A 13,146-nucleotide genomic window follows, 5' to 3' on the forward strand; every position below is an offset into this window, starting at 1 on the left:
ACTCTGGAGAGGGTTGCAAACCAAACACAGGGATCACCTCATTTAATCCTCCCAATATCTCACATAATGAAAGTTTTATTAATCCAATTTTACAGAGAAAAACAGGTGTGGAAATGTTAGGAAGGCACCTGTCATGGGAGGTAGAGCTGGGATTCAAACTCAGGGAGACTGATTCCAAAGCTAGTCCTGGGCTCTTGATTCCACTGGCCAGAATCTTACCTATATTCAGGTAACTAGTTTCTAGATGACCTGCTCTTCTCATTTGACTGTGAATTTGGGATGAGGTATAGGGATGGGGGTGGGAAAGCATCCTCTTATTCTTCCTTCTATCTTGCCAGCCCCTGGCACAATGCCTGGGACATACTGGTGCTCAATTCACATTTACAGAACTAAATTATGATAGTGTTCCCATGGGAAATTACAAACAGCTTTAGGATAATGCTTCATAATATTTGTTCAGAAATGTCTTGTGGCAAAAAAAGACTGGATTTCAATGATGTACTATTCACCCACTCCTTATTACGTAGAATGATCTGCCCTATCAATACCAGCCACTCTGTTCCTCAGTACTCAGAAAGAAGCAATGGCTCTGTCCAACCACTGATGAAGAGAGAAGATGATGATTACAACAACAATAACTAGTATCATCATCACCATAAATGTCAGTACTCTAAGTGTTTTATACATGCATTGTTTCATACATATAATAAACCTATGAAGTATGTCCTATTACCTCCATTTTAAAGCTAAGAAAGATAAGAAAACTGAGACTCAAGTTAAATAACCTGTCTGAGGTCATGGAGATTCAATCCCATCTGTCTCCCTGCAGAACACAGGCACATCAATGCCCCCAACCCACTGAACATCACTCGCCAATCCTGCACTGGAACAGAGCTGGTGCTATCAGGCCAGAGAAGGAGCAGCTCTCAACCAATGTTCTCTCTGCTCCCCGAAAGGTCCTCCAGGTCTGAGAAGTCCTACAACATTCTTTGGCCCTAGACAATACCACTTTACACAAATGACCACCACTTATTTTAAACAGAAGATACTATTTTTGTTTCCTTAGTGGTTTTTTTTCCTCTGTTGCTAGCCTCAACATCTCCACAAAACTGTTAGCAGCATAATGATCATCTCAATTCCATTTCAAAGAATTTATAATTCCTTTTTTGGGTGTCCCTAACCCAGAATACAAGTCTTTCTGCTCTTCTCATGTTAACTAATCAATTCTAGCAGTCTGCATTTTAGGCTAAAAAATGTACAACTAAAGACGTATTTCATTGTGTAGTGTTGTGCTGTGTTGTCTTGTCTCATCCCGTGCTACTGGCGTAGTAAAAATATATTTTATGGTGGTGAAAAACATCTTCTGGATCATTTCAAAACAGTCATTGGAAATTCTCTTTCCAACAACAAGAGAGTTGTAAGGTATTAATGTTGGTGAAAAGACAACACCTTAGTGTCATTTCTAGGCATATGAAGTGCTTTGTTTCTTTTTTATTTTTTTTCTTTCTTTTTTTTAATCCCACTTTTCTTCCTTGTTGTCATAATCTGAATGGCACTATGTTAAAAGATGGGTTGCCAACATTCCCCAACAAGCTGGAAAATAAGTCTCTCTGTAACTCCTGCGTTCTAGGACCTTCCCATCATACTTGAAAAATTCCACTGATATGAACGGAAAGCATTTTTTTTTAAGAAAAACATCTTACAGATGTTTGTACAAAACAGTCCCAAGAATGAGTTCTTAGAGGGGAGATATCCAAATGTATTAAATTTGCAACATAAATCTTTTGGCCTTTCTAATAATTTGTTTAATAATTAGTCTAGGGGATCCTAGACTAGTCATCCTCGGATGACTCTTAAAGTAAAGCATAGTTATCAGGGAAAAACGAGCCCATGAGAGTTGCCTGCCCATTGTTGCCAGTTTGTCCATTCCTTCAGGATCCTACAAATGGGCGTCATTTATATTTTTGGCCTAGTTTTCCTTTCTTTGTTAAGACCCTGCAAATGAAGGAAGGTTGGTGACTTCATCAAGGTTTGAGGACAACAAGAGGGCTTGCTTAGTTAGGCCTCTGAGAGTGTGCCTTTGATAAAGAAATAAAGACAACAAGAAATAACTGACCAGGGAAATTATATTCACTATTTATATTCTGTCCCTTTGAGTTCTCAGTGTCCTACTTTATTTTCTATTCCAAATATTTTACAGACTTGCCTCTGACTAAAAGCCAATGAAACTAAATAAACAGGCAAGTAAGGAATGAAACACAAGCATGGTAACCAGAAAGAGTTGCTACTCCCTTTATTTTTAAGCTGTAATTTTGGGTGAGGGTTGTCTGTATCCAAGGCTAAGCTAAGGCAAGGCTGTGAAGCAGGTGCTTGGGCTCACCTCTCTTAATGTCTACAGCTAGGTGCTCAGTGCCCCCTGGCTTCCTACCTTCAAGGTCCAGAACCACTTTCCTCTCTACCTACCTGCATTAGTGCCCACTGGGCCTGATGCCATCAGAACCCTGCAGAGGCTAACTGAGCAAAGGTATTTGGGCTAAGGCTTTAATAAGTTAACACTGAGAATTTGGAAGTTAGCCTTTAACCTTTAAACCCAAAGGAATTAATCATGTGTGTCAAAGATCCCCAAGAAATTAATAATAATTACATCTATTTTTTCAGAGCCATTTCTACCTTTCATTTGCTCTGCAAAATGAAATAACCCCATGAGGTATTTTATAGCAAATCATAATGGCAGGGCTGCATTCTCTTTTTAATGGAGGAGGATACTGAGGTTTTCTTGGAAATTTTCTTAGGGAAGAGGAAATGCTTTCTGAAGGTCATGGGACTAATGCATTGGCAATTCAGGCCCAATTCAGGGACATGAACTCAGAGGAGTCCCCTCTCTACCTCCAGTGAATGAGACCACCCTATGTACTCAGTGTTTCTTGGATTGCAGTATGTCTTTGGTGGCCTATGCTATCTACACAGCCCATAATTATCACAGTCTTAGCAGCTGTGTATACAGAGCCAGCTCATTATGAGGTCAGCTCCTCTGATCTGGGGATAGAAGAGCTCCTCTTCTTCAGCCTCCCCTCACCTACACCATATTCAGACACTCTTCAAGGGCCCAGCTCAGTAGGACAAACAATTTCTCTGCTGTTTAATTGAAATTCTTCATATCACCTACTCTGTGTTTTTCGCCAAATTTCATAAGGAGATGGATCCCTAAGTTTTCAAAATATTTCCTTGTAAACTTCTTGTGTTTAATTCATATTATTCTTTAATGTCATAGTAGAAAAATTGAACGAGAGAACTGTTATAAAGCATTTGGCTGCCATTTGTCCCCAGTTCCTGGGAGGAAGTCTCTGAATCTTTGGAAGTACCCCAGTAATGGGGATGTCTTTGTTTTTAGGGTGTGCCCCAATACTTTATGCTATCATGGTGGCAGATGGTGGGTTCAACTATCTAGTTAATGCTAGTGATAGACTTAGAAGATGGTGGGTCCCACCAGAAAGACCCACCATGTTAGGGCAATGGGGATTGTGAGCCATGTGATATCAGCTCAGTATCCACAAAGGGGAGGGAGGATGGAGATGGTGTTCAGTCACATGGCCACTGATTCAATCAATTATGCTTTGAGAATGAAACCTAAATAATTCTGCACACTAAGCTCTGGTGAGCTTCCCTGGTTAACGATTCTTTGTGTATATTCTTAAATAACAATGTGCTGGGAAGTTGATGCATCCTGACGTTACAAGGAAAGGACAGGGAAGTTTCACATTTGAGAACCTCTCAGACCTCATCCTAACCATTTCTCTTTTTGACAGGTGCTGATATATACCCTTTCCGCCATAATAAAACTGTAATAATAGTAAGTATAACTTTTTCCTGAGTTCTAGGAGTCATTCTAGTGACTTATGGGTCTTGAGAAGGTAGAACCCCTGAATTTGTAGTTAGTTGGTTAGAAGCACAGGAGGCCTAGGGACCCCTGAGCTCATGGTTGGTGTCTGCAGCAAGGACAGACTGTGACCTTCACTTGCAAAGTTTGGCCTGTCTCTGGCTGGTTGGACCAGAAGTCATTGCAATAATGTACTTTTAAGCAGAGTCCCAGAAGAGAAAAAAGAAACAAACAAACAAAAAATTGCAACAATCATCTGTGTTTTAGACAGAATGAAAGATCCAGTGTGTTTGTGAATGAGCCTGTCCAGGTTCAGGGAGCTACAGATCACAAGGCGCAGAGTCAAGATCAAGGCCTGTTACCCCAGATGGAAAGATCAGCTGTGCAGAGACTCAATAAATTAACAAATCACAGGAATCCAGCTTCAAGTTCAGTGAAGCCTCTGGAAGTTCAGCAGTGTCAGGGATAGAGCCACAAATCAACTCTTGTTCTAAATATATCCCTGGGGTGATCCACCCCAGGGTCTCAATCTTCCACCCCAGGGTTTCAACTTCCTCCACTGTGGCTTTGCCTGCGTCACAGTTGTTCTATATCCTCGTCCTTCTAGCTCAGGGATTCTGCTGCAGTGTGGAGTCTCCTGACTCAAAGGAGACTCCTGCCTTCTCCCTGGTCTGAGTGTTCCTCTCTGAAGTGTTTACATTCAAATTCTGGGCAGGAGGAAAGGTGATGGGCTGTCACTCCACACAGAGGCCATCCCAGTCAGAATTGTCGCTCACAGCAAGATTTCTCACAGGCTGCCTTCCTGAAGCCCAGTCTATAAAATACTGACTTCCTTCAGGCCCAGTACTTACCCCTTAATCCAATCAGTTATACCAGTAACTTGCTGTTTCATGTGGCATTCCACAGGAGTACCAGCTTCTGGCTTCTCTGTAGAGAATTAGGCTGTGGATTAGGACAAACAGCACAAGAATTTCAGATTCTTCTCTGCAGCTTCTATGTGTATGACTCTTGAAGAGTTCTTGGGTTTTGTTTCCTCTTTACTTTGGTAAAACATCACTAAACCAAAGACTTGCATCATAGCTGCACAAGACAGGGACACTGCCCTCTCATTTCATTCTACCCACTTGTCCCTTTAATAGTTTCATCAAGCCTTCATTAATAGCCTACTGTTCTGGGGCACCTGGCTGGCTCAGTCAGTTAAGCATCTGACTCTTGGTTTCAGTTCAGGTTGTGATCTCAAGGTCCTGAGATCAAGCCCTGTGCTCAACATGGAGTCTGCTTCAGATCATCTCCCTCTCCCTCTGCCCTTCCCACTTGTCTCTCTCTCCCTCTAAAATAATTTTTTTTTTTATTTATGATAGTCACAGAGAGAGAGAGAGAGAGAGAGAGGCAGAGACACAGGCAGAAGGAGAAGCAGGCTCCATGCACCGGGAGCCCGATGTGGGATTCGATCCTGGGTCTCCAGGATCGCGCCCTGGGCCGAAGGCAGGAGCCAAACCGCTGCGCCAGCCAGGGATCCCTAAAATAAATATTTTTTTAAATAAAATACCCTATTGTGCTGCCACTGCTATATGTGTCATGTGATCTCAGAGCATGTTGGTAAGCACATTATAGATCTGCTTCTTTCTTCTGTTTCTACCACTTTAGCACCAGAAAAGCTAAGTAACAAGATTGATAGTACCCATATCATTGCCAAATCCAACAGCACTTACCATTACCAGGCACTATTTAAGGAATTTTATTACATATATGAACTCATTTATTTTTTGTAAAAGCCTCTAGACAACAATTACTACTTAGTATCCTTTTTTTTCAGGTAGGGAAACTGAGTTTAAGTAACTCGGGTCACACAGTTGCTGTAGAGGCAGAGTAGGATGGCCTGATAGCCAAGTCTCTCTCTGCTCTTTACCATCACGCTAATAACTTCACACATTCAGTGGCTACGCATTCAAGATTAGAGTCAGGAAAACTTGGACTCATATCCAAGGTTTTTCACTTTTAGTTGTGTGGCCTAAGTTTTATTATCATGTGTAGAGTGGAGCTAACTCTCTCACGGGATTATCAGAATGATTAAATAAGATCATACGTAAAGAGCACTTAACATAGCGCTTAAAAGGTAGTAAGTGACTACAAGTTTTTGCTCATTAGTACTATTCTGAATCCTATTCGGACTGTTAGCCTCATATCAATATTAAATAAATATCAACAATTATGTGTTTATCTCATAACAGCATACTGAAGACCATGCAAACAAAAAACAGACAGGTATGGAGCTCACACTCAGACATCTTAGAATCTGAAATTATTAATGCTGCTCTCAAGTTCAAAAAAGAAAGCACAGAAAAGTAGCTATTAGTGAAGTTTATGAAGTGAACAAAGGATTGGACAGGTCCATCAATCTGAAGAAGAAATGTGGTGATTGAGGAGGGAAGGTGAAGGTTGTGTGGGGGCTAGTGTGGGATATGCAGATGGAGACAGTACCTCCTCCAGCCATCCAGGGAAGACTTCAAAAAGTAATAACTAAGTGAAACTCTAATGGTGAGGAAGAAGATTGTACAACTTTTTTTTTTGATTGTACAACTTTTGAGAGGAGAGAAACAGAAGGAAATTTCCACATCTCCTTGTGAAGGGACAGAGGACTGAATTTCCTGAGTTTTCCTCACTAGATGATTTGCTTAACAAATTGAGCTAACATCATTCCCACTTTGTGCCTTCTCAAATTATCAGGATTTCATGAGCCATCTGTTCTTCCAAGCCATCTATTGGATATCCTAGATTCTTAAGGGCAAAATATGTGTTCATCTTCCCTAGCTTCCAGCACAGTGCCCAGAATTTAGTATGTGTTCAGTAAATTATTACTTGATGAACTTTGGTGACCACATGTAGTGAATATTCCTACATTCTAATAGGTTCTGCATGCCTATGTGTCACACTGTTATTAATTTCAGCATCTTTCTACCACCATCATCTTACTTGATGTGGTCACAATTACAAAGAAATATACTTGTTTTCTCTGCAGGAAACAAAAACAAAAACAAAAACCTCTGGCACCATGATTAACACAAGTTCACGTACACATATGACTGGCAGCCCCTAATAAAAGCCTCCCCAAAAAAGCCCACAAAACAAAAACCATCAGAATGTTGGAGAAAAGAACTTGCTCACAGATCTCAGCAAACTAGTTGAAAAGTCTTTATGGAATTGTTCTACCAGCCAAAAAGTAATTCTGTATTGACATGAGTTTGGACAAAGTTAACAAAGGATTTTTCAGCCCCCAATTTAACTTCAGAGCATTCACATTAAGGCAAATGACCATAGTAGCTTTAAAGTTTTAATATACATATTCTGCATGAATGGAAAATTGTTAAATGAGGAGGAAAAAAACCATTCTGATATAATTCCTGCTTCATTTAATACAGGGTACAAGAAAAACTAACCTTTCTGAAATACTTTATTCTTATTCAATGAAAAGCTCTACTTTTACCTTTCCCTCAAATATTGGTATTTATAATTACTTTTCTTTGTACTTTTAAAAGAAAGACGTAGTCTTAAGAAAAGACCCAAAATGAGTTATATTTTGTTCATTAACATTGGTCATTCACATTCTTAACATCAGATATGCCATTGTAAAGTTAATTCCAATTCAGTGGTTTCAGAAAAGAGTTTTTGTTGTTGATAATAACTACTAATCAGGTTTAAGCATAAAAATGAAGAAAGTGCAGGCATTTTTTTCATGATCACCACATTATATAATGCAAATAATTTTTCCAATCTAATTTTTTAGCTTTTTGATTAAAATTAATTATATTTTAGGGGAATTCTAACTTTTTTGCATTAGATATATTACTTATAGAAATGGATTATTATATGCTAAAAATATTGGGACTAACAAAACACAAATGGTTTACATGTCAGAAAGTTTTACAAAGAAGCATTTACGCTGCCTCTGTTCTAATCATCCAACAAAAGACTTTAGTTCAGTGTGGGTTCCAATTTACCCTTCTGATTGGATGCCCCTAGTAAACACTAGTGGCATTCATTTAGGAGCAACGTTACCCAATCAATCCACTTAGGAGCCAGTACTGCGCAGTTCCCTTTACTCTCAGGAGTTGAATAGCCTCATCTCCTACTTCACAGGAATAGAGATCTCAACTTTCTAGTACCAAACACATCTTTTGGAGGTGAAACAGGTCTGTTTCTCCATATTGGTATGTCCCTTCTCCAAGTAAGGCCAGTTCCTCAGCTTATATTGTGGGCCCATTTCCTCTTGCCTTTGCTAGATTCTTACTTACACAATCAAGGACCTCTTCTCCTGCATTTTTCTTCTCTTTCTACTTAATGATTTTATTTCATCAGTTTAAATGGTTTGAAGTCTCCATCATCCTAAAATACTATCATCTTATCTCACCTGGACTACTGCTCAAGCCTTCTAACTAGCCCTGTCTATATCCAAAACTGACCTTCAATCCATTCTTCACACCATAACCAGAATAAGCTTTTCCAATTGTGGTCTGCTTGTTTCGTTCTCTAGTTTAAAACCTTGTGATGGACTCCCACTACTCTCATGATAATAAAATACTCGATGTATTCTCTAAGGCTCCATGTGATCTGGCCTAGGCATGTCTTCACAGCATCCTTCTCTTCTTTCCCTTCACACCAATCTTCTTTAGTATTCTCAGTCGGTCTAAGAGCACTCTCTTTACTTTCTTCATTGCTTTTATCATAAGTTTTACATATTTATTTTTGGAGTACTTGATTATATGTCTCCTCAAAAAAAAGTTTTTAAAACTATCCCTCAGCATTTTGCTCACACATAGCTGGTGTTCCCTTGCACGTCTATTGGAGAATGTCTGAATTAGGGATATTATATTTGTAATTAATCAGCTAAAACTATGGGAGATGAGCTCAGCTAGCATAAGTAGAGAAGCAGATCCAAGAAAGCACGCTGAGAGAGCTACCATTCCTGGATAACCAAGAAGAATATGTAAGGTAGTTAAGATTATAGGAAATTGAGCCAATGTGGCATATTTCGGGGAGCTCTGAAAGGTATTTTCTTAGCATAGGCTATTTTTCCCCCAATTTTACCTGTTTCTCCTTAATTATTATTATAGAACAGAGCATGAAGTTTCTTATGGATATACTGTCATCCTTTCCCTTTTGAGTAGAGACTCACCTCATAGCCTAAGGTGAAACAAATACCAACTTCACTTGTTTTCACTGACATGCAATAGAAAATAATCATCAAGTTTACTCTGTAGGTCCCCAAGGCATGGTTCCCTCAGGAACTGGCAGCACAGGTGTGTCACACACATTATCTAGCAGGTGCAAAATCTTCACTGTCTGAGAGGCTGGTAGGATATGGGTAAAAGACCCACTTGGGGGATCCCTGGGTGGCACAGCAGTTTGGCGCCTGCCTTTGGCCCAGGGCGCGATCCTGGAGACCTGGGATTGAATCCCACATCGGGCTCCCGGTGCATGGAGCCTGCTTCTCCCTCTGCCTGTGTCTCTGCCTCTCTCTCTCTCTCTGTGACTATCATAAATTAAAAAAAAAAAAAAAACCCACTTGGGTCTATGACAAACCTCTGCTTTCTGAAAATCACATGCCAGTCATCCACCTCCCTTCTCCAAGAAAGGGTAGCTTAAGAATCTCAATAAGGAGGCAGCAAGAAGCCAGCAAGAATACCGAACCTCATAAAAATGATGCCAGATCAAATAGAAGTACTCACTTAAATACAAATTTCAGATAAAAAACAAATAATTTATAATGTAAATATGTCTGTGCAATATTTAGAGTTAAACCTTTAAAAGTATTCATTTATTAGAAATTCAAATTTACTGTATATTTATTTGTTGAATCTGATAGCCCTAACCAAAGTCCACTCATTGATTCATTTATTTCATATTTGAGTGCCAACTGTGAGCTAGTCTCTGTTCTAGCTGATAAGGCTCAGCAGTAAACAAAACAAAATCCTTCACCAAGTTTTTAGTCCATAATGAAGACCAAACCTAGGTACCTGTAAAATCTGGCAGGCTGCACTATCTAAGAAGTGACCCCAACCCACTACTCCGCACAAGATGTCTCCATGAAAAGTACAATTAGTCTCCCCTCGAAGACTTGCAGTCTCCTTATTAAAATATTCTTTTCCTAAGCACATGGGTGGCTTAGTCCATTATCAACTGCTGATATGCCTTTTACCCCCAGAATTTCTGGGCACTTTAGCAGCCCCAAAGCAGGTGGGGGTGAGGGTTGGGAGGAGGGCAGAGATCTCATCACTGAAGCAGGGCTAGCACCAGAACCTACTCACCACCTCTTGAAGATTCCATCCCTATGGGAGGTGTGAACTGTACCCACACCAACAGCAGGATCTGAGTCTCTAGGGAGTGACTGCCTGCCTAGAGGGTCTTTACAGTAGTGTCCACCCACTCCTTCAATAATCCAATGTGCATCTGAGGCTGCAGAATTTAGGGTCTGGATCTCCCTATTGCCACACCTAGCTACTCCCAGGAAACCAGCAGGTTTTCTCATGTGGACTCAGGGCTGGTTCTGATATGTTCACTTGCCTTGCCTCTCACTGGTCCAGAACAATGGCATGCTCTTCCTCTCAGACACTGCCCCCCTTCTTCCTAGAAATCCATGCTTTAAGGGTCCTCAAGTCTTTCCTTCTAAATACACAAAATAGAAAGAATCTGAGTATACTCACTCTTCTACATGAGCAGGGCTACTGCTAAGCAATACCCAGGTACTCTTCAACTTTTTCAACATCCAGGTACTCCTATCCTTTCCAGGGGAGACTGGCAGGGATTCCAAGGAGACCAAAACCCAGGTTGGAGAAATTAGCAGTTTCCCTTCTAGGGTTCCAAAGCACTTTCCTGGCTCTTCTTTCAGGAGAGAGAGAGAAAAAAAAAAGATACAAATGTAGTTTCTAGATGTTAAAATCCTCCATTTTGACTAATTTTTAGAATTAGAAATAAAGCTGAATGGATCAAGGTAATGTGACCTGACATACATTCAATGGAAAACTGTTCATTTTTTTAAATAATATTTTACTTCACAGGTCTTAGTATTATCTCTTACATGTAATAATTCATAGCTATCTACATATAATTTTTTAAAATTAGAGGTTGCCTTACTCAGAATTTTCATCATGAGCAAAATCATTAGGAAGACCTTTCAATTCACATGTCACATGCCACAGCTAACAGTTTTATCAGAGTGAGTCAAAATAAAAATTAAATAAATAAGCTCCAGTCTCAAAAGGCCTAAATCTAGGATTTCAATGCAGTAACTATGACCAATAAAGATACTTTTATCTCCCAGCAGAGAAAACTGACACCCAGAGAGGCAAACATACAAGATCCCACAACTAGCTTATCATGCATTTAGCAACACTTGAGTTGACAACTCTGACATGCAAGCCCTAGGATAGCAAGTCCAAGGATGAAGACATTGTACATAGAATAATCTGCTGGAATTAGGACCCAGGTCTCTACAAACCCAAGCCAAATTTTTTTCCTTCCCTGGAAGACAGGCTGTTGCAATGGCTTCTGCTCCCTTTGGGACACTGAACTGGAATGACATTTAATGCCTGGTTTGAATTAGCAAATACCTGGCCAAAATCCCACACTCTGAGGGCTTCATTTACTGTCAAGGGGTCACTTGCACACCTATAGATGAATAACCTCTGTTTGGAAACAAAGGAGGTTTAGAAAATTAATTATTTCCAAATCATACAAATAACTTTGAATCCAATGGTATTATCAAATCCCCACATGACTTTGAATGCTTTCTCCTTCATTTCAAGTCTCTGCTAAATTATGTATGCCCCAGAGCATGAAAATGCAGTGCATAAATAAAAAACAAGTTGTCGGGCTTTTTTTTTGGGGGGGGGGGGTTGTTCGTTTTGTTTTTTTCCTGTGCTGTTGAAGAAATGTCAATTTGCCACATCATTTAGCAGCAGAGAAGAAAGCTACAGATGGGATAGGGGGAACATGAGCAATCAGCCTGATCACTTGGGAAAAAACTTGGAATTTCTAACCAAAGTGAATTCTTTACTGTTTCAGGGGAAAGTCTTATTAGCATGTAGATAAAATAGGAGGCCTGAAGAATTCCTTCCCTGAAGCAATTTATTTCTATAGTATTTACTTCTCCTTCCCTCCCACACACTGACCCCTTTGTGCTATCCACAACACCAATCATCATCACTGTCATCTTGGGGTTTCCTTTTTAAATGTGTTTTTCTCCTAATTAATTGATGTCCCAAGCTGAGACAACATCCAGATTCCTTATCTAACTTGGCAAGCAAGAATACAGGTCTTTGAACTACACAGAAGAAAATGCATATGGACGCACCACCAGAGGACAGAGCAGGAGGAAGACATTTGCTTCCGTGGAAAAGTCCTTAGGCTTAGGTTTAGGAGAGCTGGATTCTGGTTCCAGATCTGACATTCAAATGTAAACATCTTCAGAACTAAATTATTCACCCTGTACATTTACTCTCAATGCAAGGCACATGAGAGGTGCTAAAGCCACATCTTCTGTCAAATTTATCTCGCAACAGAGACCTGCTCCACTGAGCATAGACCTTTATTGTCTCCCACCTATATCTCATTGATTTCCTGTTCTAAGTGTTCATTCATGGTTTTAGTCATTGAATTTTCACTGGTTTGCTCATTCATCAAATCTAGACTAGCCTCCTTCCTTACCATCTACCCTTCCCCACCAGATCATCCTTAACAAGAACTCAAATTCCACCTCTGGACAGCTTCAGTTCCAATGTCACTGGCCTCCTCTTGCTCTGAAGTCCTCACTCCTTCTGCTAGTGTCACATGTTTTTTTGCTTGGTTATATAACGTCTCGTGTTATTGTTTTAGAATTTTTTGCATTATTTATTCATTGCTTCACTAGGTTTGCCTTGACTCCCATCTGAGCTCTGAACTCTTACTCTATATAACTGAAAGTCCTACCTTTTTTTGGTAAGATTTTATTTATTTATTCATGAGAGACACAGAGAGAGAGAGGCAGAGACATAAACAGAAGGAAAAGCAGGCTTTCTGTAGGGAGCCTGATGTGGTCCTTGATCCCAGGATCCTGGGATCAGAACCAGAGCCAAAGGCAGACGCTCAATTGCTGAGCCACCCAGGTGTCCCAAAAGTCCTAGTTTCTCATTCCAATTCTCAACTACTCCCAACCACTCTGGGCAAAACCAACAATCTTGCATTCTCTTACATAAAAAAATATAAGATCTTTAAAATTGCTTTCAGTATGTAAG

At 40.0% G+C, this 13,146-nt stretch overlaps 1 long non-coding RNA gene across 2 annotated transcripts in view; it reads right to left on the bottom strand.

The window, feature by feature from the left end:
- LOC112660902 (uncharacterized) overlaps positions 1–13,146 on the bottom strand; it is a 42,265-nt gene that overhangs the window by 15,066 nt on the left and 14,053 nt on the right. The window contains exons 2-3 of one of the 2 annotated variants that reach the window (XR_004814902.2): positions 10,579–10,753; positions 4,729–4,819 (exon numbers count right to left, since the gene is read on the bottom strand). This is a non-coding gene — a long non-coding RNA (uncharacterized LOC112660902). The remainder of the gene's footprint in view (positions 1–4,728; positions 4,820–10,578; positions 10,754–13,146) is intronic. The other variant, XR_003137300.3, reaches the window with a different exon arrangement.

The sequence above is a fragment of the Canis lupus genome, chromosome 4 (assembly GCF_003254725.2).
Source record: "Canis lupus dingo isolate Sandy chromosome 4, ASM325472v2, whole genome shotgun sequence".
NCBI classification, from domain to species: Eukaryota; Metazoa; Chordata; class Mammalia; order Carnivora; family Canidae; genus Canis; species Canis lupus.